The 13834-nt window shown below is 38.5% G+C and overlaps 1 protein-coding gene across 1 annotated transcript in view; it reads left to right on the top strand.

Moving 5' to 3' along the window:
- The first annotated feature begins 10525 nt into the window (after window positions 1-10525).
- The window catches only part of LOC108672345 (rhoGEF domain-containing protein gxcI), a 58262-nt gene continuing 54953 nt past the window's right edge, over window positions 10526-13834 (top strand). Inside the window, exon 1 of the mRNA XM_018159990.2 lies at window positions 10526-10798. The gene's annotated coding sequence lies outside the window, so the exon portion shown is untranslated. The remainder of the gene's footprint in view (window positions 10799-13834) is intronic.

Raw genomic sequence — 13834 nt, 5'->3', positions numbered from 1 at the left:
CTGGCTTTTGTGTATGCTTCTGTAATTTTAATTAAGAGAATCTACTTCTTAGTCGCAATAGGATTGCGTGTTTACGTATCATTTGTAATTACATTACAAATGATATCTGTCCAAAAAAATTTATAAGTATGTTTATTCCTAAAAATTTGTTATGCATATGGAGTTATGATAAATTTTACGAAACTCCTCTATCGTCGAGTACTCGAAGTAGAATTAAGATGAGTTGGTATGAGATTGTTTTTGCTTCGTTTTACTTTTTCTCAAAATTAAAATCATTTCATATAGTATCTATTCGTACAGTATATATGTAAGTAGTTACTTTGACGGTTAATCTCAATTAATATTCGCATTTTGAATAGCAAGAGCAATCACTCGTTTAATTCTGGAGGCACTTTCCTATCCCACAATTCATTTCATTCTTTATTATTCAACCAGCTCACTTATATGTGCAGTTATACTTATGCTCATTCATGCATTATATTCTCGATTTAAACAGCACGAGTTATGATTACATTATGGACGTATTTTCATGCTCGGTCAATTGCCTTGCGAGTTTAGTCGCCGAGGCTCGTACTATGACACGAGCTGAGCCACGAGTCCCCGCAGCATTACGTGTGTCCACGCAGCATTACGTGTACCCACGCAGCATTACGTGTGTCCACGCAGCATTACGTGTGTCCACGCAGCATTACGTGTGTCCACGCAGCATTACGTGTGTCCACGCAGCATTACGTGTGTTCACGCAGCATTACGTGTATCCATGATACCTGGCCGATAGCTTTCACTGGGGTGCGGGTGGTCGCGCATGCATGCGGGATGAGCCAAGAGATCAGCGTCACACACTCAGAGAAACGTATGGTTCAAATTGTCCATATATAGTGAGTAGTGACAGTTTCTTCACGTAGCACTCATACGCCCTTTTTCCGAACCAGACTGGGTCAGGATGACCCACACAAGGACGCAAATTTATCACTTTTTGACAAATTCTAATTTTTTTCCTATACTCTATTCATGGTGTCCTTGCCATGCGTTTAGATCCTAAAGAAGACGTTTCGCGGAGTCCAGTAAAGTGGTTATTTTAAGCCGATTAATATTTTATTTCTAACTCGTGTTTCAATGTTTGTAAATTTCGGTTTACTAATGGATCGGGCTTATATAGGTTCTAGTATTGTCAAAGTAAAGGTTAAGCTGGACTCCGAAACGTTTACTTTTGTGTCGATAATGCGAATTTTTGTGTCGTTTTTCTCAGATTTAACCTTCCGGTTAAATTTATTCACAATTCCAGCAATCAAGTGATCTTAGTACTTGAATACGACGTAACCAAATAAGGAAATAATTCAGAAAATCTTGATTCTGAGGACATTTCAAATGTTGGTTTTGATCATTATTATTCATCTAATACACTCAATTAGGATGCGACAAAGCGTCCATATGACAATATAATTACACTGTGATTTTATACACAGGATCAAATGTGTACAAGACATTTCCTAGAGACAGGCACCCTGATACTGGGTGCCGGACGGCGAAATATAACTAACGAACAGGCGACGAACATTCTCTGACGTATCTCTTCTAATATTAAGTATAACTTTTGTAATGAATATTTAATCCGCTAAATATCGTAATTAGGACCTTAATAGTTACAGCAAACACCTTAAGTTTGTTTTCTTACACATGCTTATTTCACATCATTAAGTTTCCTTGCCTCGCGCGATCTAATTTAGAAAGCACAGTCCGCATGCTTGTTTCTTCATACAAAACACCGCTTTTACCCACTTGCTTATGTTCTGAGCTTGCTGCCTAGTGAGAGATTTTGCCCCAGGATGCAATGCGCATCCTGTAAAAATACACGTGCCTCTTACCATGTAAGCGTTATGAGCGGCTGATGGTCGGCCGGCGTTGCTGCAACTGTAATTTTCGATAGAGTTCTCCTCTTCACACTCGCAGCTTTCGCTCGCCCCACATGATCGTGGCAAGCCCGGTTTTTCAAGCAATAGCACAGAGGCTACGTTTCCGTACACAGCTTTCGAGGCGATCTTGTTTCCATTGCAGATCAGACCGTAGATTGATATAAGTAAAGTGTAATTATTTGCTACTTTTTTTTATTTTATAGTAGGTTCCCTTATTAATAATCAACATTGTTTACTTAAAGAGATTACCATAACCATGAACACCATTGTAACAATGATCTGAATGGAGTTCAGAGTTATATTAAATCCTTTATATTAATTTTATTATTGTTTTATTGCCACTCTATTTTAATATTCATGTGTAAGAATGGCATAATTGCCTTGTATTTCTTTCTAGCTTTAACGGCTATACACACTGCTAACAAAATATAAATGACGGCATGCATGTACAATACTTAAAATGGCAAGAATAATAATTATATCATACCATTTGTTCGCACTGGAAGGCACGGAACCAAAATTTCAAGTTCAATGTACATACTGACGAACCTCTGTTAAATGCAATTTACCATTTAGTATTGAAATTGTCATTTAGTTAAAGGCAATCTGACTGATGAAACATGACATTTCAAGTCAATTTGAGTATTAAAAATCCACTGGTGCATTAAAAATCCATTTTTATCTATTAACATGAAGGATTTGTTTGTATTCAGTCCAAAGTGTTAGCGGTGAAAGTTGTTCATGCGATATATAATTTCTGAATACATATTATTTACGGGATTACTATTTCAACTAACTCTATTGTCATTTTGACGCCAGTGGTTTCCCTCACTCTATTGTGATTACGTTTATTGCGAAAACTCAGCCGATTATTTTTATTATTTCAATTATTTCTATTTTCGGAAATAATTTTACTTGCAATAAAATAATAATACAATAATAATAACGATAATTATTACTTTCAACATTCATGTAGTGCAAAAAAATTCTCCAACTCAATTACAATCGAGTCTTTTCATCCCAGAAATACATTTCAATTATCAACAACCGCCGTTTCATCAGGACAATAGATACTATCACCCTCTGATTGGCTAGTAATTGCCCGCTGGTAATTGACCGAATTGCTCATAAAATTCCCAATTAAGGACCCGTTTACTTCTTTTATTCAATTAAATGGAGCAAGTGCCTCATCGCCTCTCGTCCGAGAGAGAACAAGTATTAGGCATTAGTTTTACGAATGTTTTTTTTTTTTATTAATCAACCTAGTTAATTTTATGATGAACCTGGTGATTTTATGATGAATTGTTTGCAATTCATCATAAAAGTCGCGGCAAAAATTCCCGTCTGCTGAAATGACAAAAAAAATTGTATGACTCGCAGTCCATTCATGTTAAACAGAACTCGTTTTTTAACTCGTGTTGTTTTAATGCGTCTGCATCGTTTACATGCGAGATTGTCCGTTTTCCAAATTTCGACTGCGGAAAACTAAAACAAAATTATATTTTTGGCAATTTTGGAAAACAAGCAAGTTTGTGGATCGTTAGCCTAAATATCGTTTGTTCAGCGATGGCGCTTCTCTTGTTATAGCAAGCCTTTCAATTTCAAATAATGAACTCATATCAAGTTAATTTGATAAGTGAACTTACTATCACCAGAAACATTGTAGAAATAACGGCTTCTGGTATCTAATCTAAACAGTTATTTTTGTAGCTTAAAATTTTCGATGCATTTGAAGAAAAGTAATCTGAAAAGATTATCTTACGCTCATCTTAAAGCCGTAGAGTATGCAACTCGTGGTTGCCCAAGTTGCAGTAAACGCATAGCGCACAGCGAACGTATTTAGTGCTACGTCGGTGACACTGATATGTCATTCATGGCACTTTAATGCCTCTTGAGTTTGTGCTGTCACGCCATGACTCAGCTAATTCACACTAACCAGTGACTCCATTCACTCTCCTCCTAAAATAAAAACGATAGCCGTATCATCACCGCCTCAACGTCGGTCATTCAACGGCCGTCCACACACATCCAGTTGTTGTGAACAAAGATCTCATTGTGACTTTCTATGAGGAGAAAATTCGGGAACGAAAGCGACAAATCACTCCACGAACAAACATCGTTCGCTTGACCCGGTTACACTCGTCTCTGATCTGCATCGAGATGAGAAGTGGCATACAAAGCTACTGCTGTAAACGAGTCGTTCTCGACTTTCTTCCTTGAGATAAGTTGCTCCCAATCTAGGGTAAATTAATCAAATTTGTGAGAAATGACAGAAAAAATAAAATGAAGTTAAATGATGACAAGATTTAAGAAAGGGATAACATGCTTGTGTAGGCATGTTAAATTTGATAAAAAGACGGAAAAGTTTAAGAAGCATAGCTTCACGTGAAGAGGTTGAGTCTTTTTCTGCGTGTGAAACACAATAAGAGAGACCGGCTCGGTGCTTGTGAAGAGATCTCGCCGGAATGCCAAAGTACTTTGTGTGTTATGGCGAGGTCAGGCGGTTCGATGTGCGACTGGATAAGCGGGTTCTCCACGACACCTTCGGACAAATTACACAGAGCCCGACAGGAGGCGTGGTCCTATCGTCCCTTTGAAGAACCGTAGACGATCCATACAATTGCCGATCATAGCCCGAATATCGGCCGGAGATTATTCCGCTTTATTTTGAATAGGGGTAGTTAGACGTAGTGCTAGCATCCCTGTTGGAAACCATGTCAGACGAAAAGACCGCAAATGACTGGTTATTTGTCGGCCAGCTAAAAACGTGCGAAATTTTTGATCCTGCACGAGGCCCGGTTATGAGCGACACAGAGCCTCGGCATTAGCAGGTTATTGCAGCAGCTCGATGGGCATCACACGACCTATGACGTCACGGCGGAAGTTCTATGCCAGATATGACCAAGGTTTGGTCCTTATTTTAGATACCTTGTCACTGATATTTAAAGCCAGGAATTGGGCCAAAATTGTATTACATCCTTCTCAAATGAGCCCTTCTGTGTTGTTTTCTTAAAAACGATAAACTAGTAATCACCGAAAGACAATGACATATCAGAACCTCGAATTAAGCATATTAAACCTTATATCACTCACATCAAACACAAAAACTATAATCAACAAGAGTTATATTTTTATGAGCACAGGCCAACCCGTATTTAGTCGTGATAAGTATGAACAACAATCTTACAATCAGCGGAAAGCCTTTGAGAATCTGGCCCCTTGGCGTGATCATAACAAACTGTATACTTACGCTCATCGAAATATCTTGGAGTATCTGGCCTCCTTGGCGTGATCATAAAAAACTATATACTTACGATGACCGGAAGACCTCGTAATATCTGGACGCCGGTGAACCCGTCCCTCGTGATCATGACAAACGGCTGGTCGTTTCCCTCATAGAGGACGTCGTGAAGTCGCCATTGCCAAAACACTGCTTTGAAAAATCTGCCGATTACGCCCAGCCTTCATTTGTTGCGGACACTGCAAGACATACGGGAATTTTAGGCGACTGTGAAGCTCGTCGTTAAGTCAAATGACCATTTCGTATACCGCCGTCCTTCAACAACGTTGCTGAATATCACAGGCGGCTAATAGGAGGCTGGTGGTGACACGGCCTTAATTTTAAATAGGATTGTGGCCGCTCCCACGACATTAGAATATTTATGAACACCTTTCCAGTTAAAAATTAGTATATCAGTTGTACTCTATCGGGTAGCCCTTGAGCCGACCAAATCTGTGCTCGAGGTAACTCTAAGTAAAATCGTTAAACTACTAATAAATTAAATTAGGGAATTTTTTAGTTGAATTTCTGTACGCAGATGACACATTTTTTCGATTCCAAACACAATTTTTTTTTAATGAATGAAGACACTGGACATGATCGACAATAAATCGTAGTTCGTTTGACTATAGAAACACGGAATTACGTGGCACGTAGGAATCCCCCATCACGTAAATTAGGATTGAGTTTAACGACAATAATTATTGACAAAACAATGAATTAATTTTCTCTTTACCTCCTGCTGCTAACTAGCTGTTCAAATCTGCTGGCGATGGATTAGCGTCCGCTAAAGGTCGGCCGATGATTGGCCGGCGATAACGCGGCTCCTTTAGAAACGCACTATTTCTACGATTACTGACATGAACAAAAGCAAGTAATTTCTACACTAATTTGAATTGCGTAGTGTCGAATGTCCTGGCATCAAATGTGCACTAATGTTTCAAAGATTCTAACACCGTTTCCTCAGGTTTTTACTTTAAAAAATTTCGGTAGATATTTTTTTCTATAATCACGATTTACATGGCGCACGTTCAAAAAGCAGCATAACTTCACGGCCTATTTGTGTTAAATTGCTTATAGAATTAGGCTTGTACCTCACAGATCAATTTTCAAATCTTTGGTTAAAAAATGTACCAAGTTTGCGTTGCACTCGTTTATTTGGCGTATGTACTTTATTATTATGCACTCGTTTGTACTTTAAACATGATAATCTACATGAATGAGGCCTGCTAGGCCTCATGCAAGGCCAAGGCCAATACGTAGTTATTGTAACGATTGTCGATCATTACGAATATATTACTTGGTTCTTATATTAAACGTTAGGGAAAATCAATGTACGTACATTCATGTTCATATGTGCTTTCGGAGAACGCATTTCGTTCGGCGAACTCATTCGTTTTGGCGGAAGTTTCTTGTTTCGGTTTTTCAGTGCAATTTTTTGCTTCACCGAGCGTTCAGCCTCTCAATGATTGCTTTGCGTTTCAATGAATATGTTAAACTTACCTGAACGTTATTTGTTTCAACGATTTTTTTTTCAGCAAACGCTCATTTCATTTTGAGACGCGATGAAAGCCCGCAAGCCGATACATTTTAGCGCCACCAGCGCTGTCACCCGATGAAAATATACGACGACGTGGCTGCCGGCGCGTCGGGACACCCGTCGCACAAGCACCGCCAACAGCTCCATCACCTGATGAGATCAAGACGGATTTCATATTCAGAATTCCAGTTATGTTTTTCAGAAGCTGCTGAAGGCGCTAAGTCTTGAGAAAAAAACTCAGCTGGTTCCTGTTTACGCCCTACTTCCTCAGCTGGTACCTGTCTATCTTAAGTCTTATGCTTATCTTACATTAGAATATATAATTCCATTCATCACACCTGGACCGCCTGACGTACTCGTTAATATTCATATGCGAGTTACAGAAAACACAAGCACGGCCGCCGAGGATAGGGTTTTATTTTTTTTTATGAGAGAACTGCGGTATGCATGGCGTCGAAACAGTTACCTTGAGAAAAGTTCATTTCAGACGAGCGACAGATGGCAGCGATAGGGCTTGTCAAACCCATTAAAAATCTTCAGTGATTGGTTCTCTTGCCGTTTGAAATGTACTGTTATTGCTGTCACGCCGTTACTGTTAATGGGACGGTAACTTGTGGTATTGAGAAGGCCTAGTAACAGCCGACTTAACTAATTTTATCGCGCGTTAGGCATGCCCGTCATGGCGTGTGGTCGTCCTCATACTTGTTCACCATCACACGTATGTCTACCTCCTCATACTTGTCTACAGTCACCTGTCTCTCATACTTGTCTACATTTACCTGTCTTTCATATTTGTCTATATTCACCTGTTTGTCGGCATCCGAATATTTTTCTACAATCTACATTCACCAGTCTGACTGCATCCGAATCGTTGTTTACATGCACCTGTCCGACTACATCTTAATCTCTGACTACTTCTTTGCATGTACAGATACTGTATTTGTCTATCCTACTCACGTCTGCCTAAACCTACTACGTCTGCCTAACTTCTCATAGTTATCTACCTTCACCTATCAGTTCACCTCCTCTAAGTTGTAAAACTTCCCTAATTCCCCACCTATATACCTCCTTCTACTTGTTCACCTCTACATATCTGTCTATTTCCTTAATATGTGTCTATGTTCGTGTACTTCTCTACTGCTTACTGCCTTTTTAACTCCGCATGCTTGTCCACCTCCTCGATCTTCTCCACATTCATCCATTCATCTCTCTACTTCACTATTTGACCATTACTTCGTATTTCTGTACATTTTCTTATCTATTCACATATTCACAACAGTCTTGTGAATATGAATATGTGTACAGTCCTATCTTAGGCTATCTACCTGCTCTTACTTGCCTTTATCATACTTTTCTCCCTCAACCTATCTGCCTACATTTATTTCGTCAAATTAATCATTTACCTCATTCTTTTTATTGTTTTCCCGTGTTTACCTTCGGAAACTTTTTTCTTTCCTTGCTCCCAATGCCTTTCCTTCCGTGTTTACATCCAAATCTTGCCTACATTCACTCACTTGTATGCCTGTTCTCTCACGGTGCCCTAGACCTCTAAGGTTTACCTTTAATAGTTCATTTCACTTACTTCTTCAACATCGCTAAGACTTTCGCCGTGAGCCAAGCCAGATGTAGCGAGAAAAATCCAATGCACATACTTTTCCGGTGGGCAGTCATGCGGGGCGTAAAATTCGCATTTTATTTCATCTGCGTCGCTATTGTTTCTTTCATGAATATATTAACTCGGAATTAAAGGAACACTCTGAATAACTTATTCCGATCACGATTAAGTACAGTAGATGTTATGCAAAATTTTATTCAAATCAGTTTCCTATTTTAACTCGATTTTACCGAACGAACGAGCCTATTTTAAATCGTAAAAAAGGCTCGATTTTTAAAATAGGATCATCTGTTGAGAACTCTTCTTAATGTTTACAGTTGACTGGGCGATAGCTTAACGATATTGATATTTTTTCTTTTCTTATATTTTATCACAACGAAAATTTTCATGCATCGTACGCAGGGAAAACGAAATCTGGATGAAAATTTGTTCAACGAAACTAAAGCTGATATTCCTGTTGTTATATTCACTACTCAACAAAATTGTTCAGAGTGTCATATCATTATATGTCTCTTTTAGTGCAGGGTTCTTGGTGGAAAATTAATAAAATATTGTGGTGATATAATTGAACGAACATGCCCCTTATTTGCCACTAAGTAACTGGAAATGCAGCGCTACTGAAGTTTAGTGTTGGTTGCACGTGTTGGGCACTAACTCGTGCCCGAGTGTCAAGACTGTGTGTCATGTGGCTTATGATAGAAGGAATAAATCGATTATTGTGATATCTTTACAAAGAAGACGTCGCAGATTCCAACATGTTACTGACCACCCCTCCTCACCTCAAGTTCTTTTCTTGTATGCCGCCAAAACGACTAGCGCGATGCGTCATCAGATACCGTATCGCTGATTGGGTGTTTCCTCAATTCAAGAGAAACTTCATTGTCATCTCATTAAAATTCTATCATGCAATGGTCGGTCGAGGATTGTGTTACAGGCTCTTCCCGCGTGTAACTTATGAAGGGTTAACTCAGCCTTCATTAAATCATCAACACCAGCCGAGAAAACCTGTTTCGACCTTGTCATAGTCTCCACCAAAGCCAGCCGCACTCGAGTATTGCACGCGGCCTCAGCCCCCTAGCCCAGTCCAGTCGTCCTGGCAACACACGCGCAAGAATACAAGGTGGTCCTCAGTAATGCCATGATTCATGCTAGCTCTATGTGATCGTTAGGGTTTGTCACAATGTAGGGTCTCGTTCTTAACATTTGTTGGGTGGTTGTAAGTTTAGGGAGGATCAAATATTCGGCTTATACTTCAGAAATTGGTTTGCTCAGCCAACTTTCGCAGATTTATTGAGGTAATTAGCTACAATTTTTTACACTGATTTGACAACAATTTTATCTTAACGAGTGTAACCATGGGCATAAGTGATTGATTTAACATTTCACTATAATAAGGAAAGTTATGTGCAGTCAAGCGAATAATTCGGAGATCGTATTTCGACATATGTTCAACAGCCCCGATTAAGAACTTGAATAGTCTATATAATTTGAATTGTCCTGAAATGTCTAACAGTGACAAATTAACAGACAGAGAGTTTTATGATATTGTTTTCCTTTGAAATTATCCTCCATTAACTGTCAGTGTGTATTGTTGTCGGAAATAAGAAATGTGTACGCAATGAAGCTGTTGTAGGAGTTGGATCCTTGGCGCAGATCGCAGCAGTCTTGGATCTCGTATTCGTATAGCTCTAAGCTCGCCAGTCTGCGTCAGGCAGTGGTTGAGAGAAGAGGTGTTGTGTGTCTGCTCCCTTGGTTGTGCCACTTCCAGTTAGTGTTTCATCGCATCGTGATCTAAAAGGAGATTTTGTTGCTGATAACAATCTTGTTCAGGATCGCGCTTGTTTTGACGGTTAGCCGAAGTCCAGTAACAGGCGTTTATTTGAATATTTCTGCCTTGCTGGTTAAAAGACTCTTTTATGAGGTTTCTTTTAATTCTGTTAAGAACGTCTAGTGTACATTCTGTTAGGTACTATGAACGTCCGGTGTAGAATTTTTAGTTGATTTCATTATTAATATAATCTAGAGCTAATTGAATATGAAGTGTCAGAGAGTCACGATAACTAAATAACTGCTTCATCTTGGAATTCAATGAATTGAAGTTGGATTATGTTTCACTTAAAATTTTCAATGAATGAAATTTTCACCTAGGCTTCAGCCTCCAATGTTTGAAAAAAAAACCAGAAGCCTTAGAAACATGGAATAGCCAACCAATGCACACTTCCGCTGAGCTTATGTTGTGTTCAAAAATTGATATGATTTTACTACTTCAGGTATTTACATTCGTTAACGTGATTTTGTGAAATTTAGGGATTTACGAAATAATATGTTTTATCCAGTTATCTAATCGTGTAAAGTGATGCAAATCGAGGTGAAAAGTTAGGTTTTTACTCGCGTCTCTACGCAACCCTCCTGTGGATCTACCTACTCATGATCTACTTCGTCGTTTCTCGGTAAGCTCCTTTATTGCTTTTCTAATTTTAATTGAAAGATGAAATTATCCTAGCACGAAAGAAAATTAATTTTTTGAAGTTGGATCTTGAATAATCTAGCACTGAATACTCGAAAATTCATAGTGATCGTAAGTTTATGATCGGGAGGCTTACGACAAAAATTTACACTTGTAGTTTGGAATTCAAATGAATGGCTACTGTCGAATACGCTATCTTGGGTAAAGACACACAACAAGTATTTAATTTATTTACTAGTTTCATTTGACGATAGATCCCTATTACAATAACTCGTGGAAATCTTGAATTTAGAGATAAATAGGAGGAGTGGGCCTCTATCAATATTTAATATCCTCTATTTGAAATTGAATAGTCAGGGTAAGTTGTTAGCCTGCGTAAACTGGTAAATATGGCCGTACCTCGTACGAGAATCACATTCTCGTAGGACTACCTATTTTCTCATATACGTATAGATATAATAATTTTTAGACTCGAAGTTTTCTTCTTTCGTTTTTGATATTATTTGTCAATCATCGATATTTTGCCTGAAATGTTGCTTTAAATGTGAAAATTTAAGATTGGAAGATTCGTATATTGTTGATTTTCTGTTACACTCATCTTAATGAAGAGATCAGAGGCAGGGTATAAGTGGCCGCAACTACGTAGACTTTCATTCATTTGGTTATTCCAAATAACATTAAATTGAAACTAGAGACTGGAACGTTAAAACGTCATGCGGCAATGTAATTACTCAACTGTGTTTTCATGCTGTCATCGCAGTGAAATTCCGTTGCTTTTTAATCGGATAGAAACAGCGAGGATTTGCAATGAAAAACTCCCGTCGCTTTCGCGTCGAGTGTCTATTTCTGTATCAAAAACCTATTACTCCCCTCGCATCATTGGAGGATGTTGTGTGTAACGAATAAGAAAACAGCCGTTGATAGCGGATAACTAACGCTGTTTTGGCTTCAGGGGAGACTCCGCTTGGAATAATTTAATTTAACATTTATGGGTTTCATTCTGGCATTAAGTGGTATCTGAAAAGCCCTGAAATTTGGTGACCTTAACCTATTTAAAAAATATCTCGAACACTGTTAAATGAATATTTTCTCACGTATTCTAACTTGCCCCAAATTTTCTTATAACTCGGGAACTAGAGTCCAATGGGACTGCAGTTATTGGACTAGAGTTCAATGAGACTAGACTAAAGGACTAGACTAGACTCCAATATCTAGATTACGTAGACTAGATATTGGACTTGACTCACTTGAGTCCATTTCTTCTTTTTAAATGAGCACGAAGAAAATCTTGTACTCTGGTAGACCTGGATTCTCTAGGATTTTTAGTTTTACTTCAATAGAAGTTCTTAGAACGATGAAAAATAACGGGACTAAATCAATTTGCTTTTTTGTGAATTGATTTTGAATCATGTGAAGTTATTCTGTGACTTTAATTTCAGTATCAGCAAGATAATTTTGTTTCTCCAGCACAGAAGTCGACAAGTGACGGGAAGCTTAGCAATTAGTTAATTAGGTATATTATTGATTAACGTGTTGCAGCCTGATTCAATTTTGAACCTAATTCTGGCTATGGAAGGCAGAGTGATAATTTTTTAATGAAGTGGACATTATGGTGTGCTGTATCGTTTATTTCTAATCCTAATTTCTATTTTGCTTCGTCAAAACAGTTTTCCACCCTTTCAAATAGGGTAGGTAATCTTCTTTATTGAATACTTTCTCCTTCCAGACAGCTTTGAAATGCTCACTATCCCTTTTTATAAATAACAATCGAAAAAAATCGGGAAATTACAGGTCGACCCTGGGTTTTCCTAATCCGGCGCCGTGGCCGCGTAAATTTAGAGCTGTACCATCGCCGGCCGGCAGTAAAACATTCATCTGCCACCTAAACCTCCTCGCTGATTTTTACCAGAGAATAGCGATCATCCCTCGTTGCCCAAATGTTTCAGCGGTTAGAGGTTCGATTCACGCAACTTTTCTCTGTTGTTGTTTATGTATTTTTTCCTTAAATTGTCGAGGATGCAAAGTTTTGTTGAGATTTTTAAACCCGAAATCGATGAGCAAAATTTTAAATGTAACGCTCGTATTCGAAAGAAGATGTTGCCGCGCATTTTTGTTGTAACTTCTTTGAAAAATATTTTTAAATGCATTTAGGTTTTTCTTTACTTTTCAAAATCATAGTAAGCGTATTTGTGGCTATTGAAAAGCCAGACATCGTCCGCCAATAAGTCTGCTCTAATTTAAAACGGCTGAATAAACGTTTTGTTTCCTCTTTGAGTAATATAAGACAGGTGTTCGTTCTGACGGCAAGCAACACTTGTGCTGAAATGCAAACCTCCGTCCGCAAGTGTCGACAATCAAGGAGCGTTACCGAGCGGGCAAAACTCGATCCGACGAACGCCTATCCTGTTACGGCGATCCTGTAACAAACGGTGACGCCCGTCGACTTTGTAACGCAATAGAAGCAGACCCTGGAAGTTGGTGTCACGGTTGACGAGTTGTCATTCATTGAATACTTGTTTCCATGGAGAGTTGTCTGGCACTGAGGACTCGTCTTTTAATTACAGAATCGTTGCAAAAAAAATGTTGTTGCGTACGAATAAGCCGTATGTACTCATACACAGACACTTACCTGTTGATCACGTGTTCTTCGAAAGATTTAAATATATTCTCAGCCTCACACTTGAAACTTGAGTTTAGTTTATGGAATTTATTATTTACAAAAGCTATATATGATCGCATGCTATGTCGATGGTATCGTACTCTTTTTTTTCTACGTACGTACACGGGAACACGGCATTATGCGTCTCAGATAGCGTATTTTTCTTACAACATAAGACAATCCAACCAGACCACTATGGACGACATACCCTGTATCTAATTCATGTTATTAACTAACTTTATACCAGAAGTCTTACTAAGTTGTTAGTATTTAGTATGTAATTTCCAAAGCATCTTGCTCACAACGCATTTCATACATAATGGAAAAAGTTTATAAGTTAGCACGCCGAAGCTTCATATG

Source organism: Hyalella azteca, unplaced genomic scaffold (genome assembly GCF_000764305.2).
Source record: "Hyalella azteca isolate HAZT.00-mixed unplaced genomic scaffold, Hazt_2.0.2 contig8139, whole genome shotgun sequence".
In the NCBI taxonomy this organism is placed as follows: Eukaryota; Metazoa; Arthropoda; class Malacostraca; order Amphipoda; family Hyalellidae; genus Hyalella; species Hyalella azteca.
The sequence above is the reverse complement of the archived record's forward strand: the minus strand, read 5'-3'. Positions and strand labels throughout refer to the sequence as shown.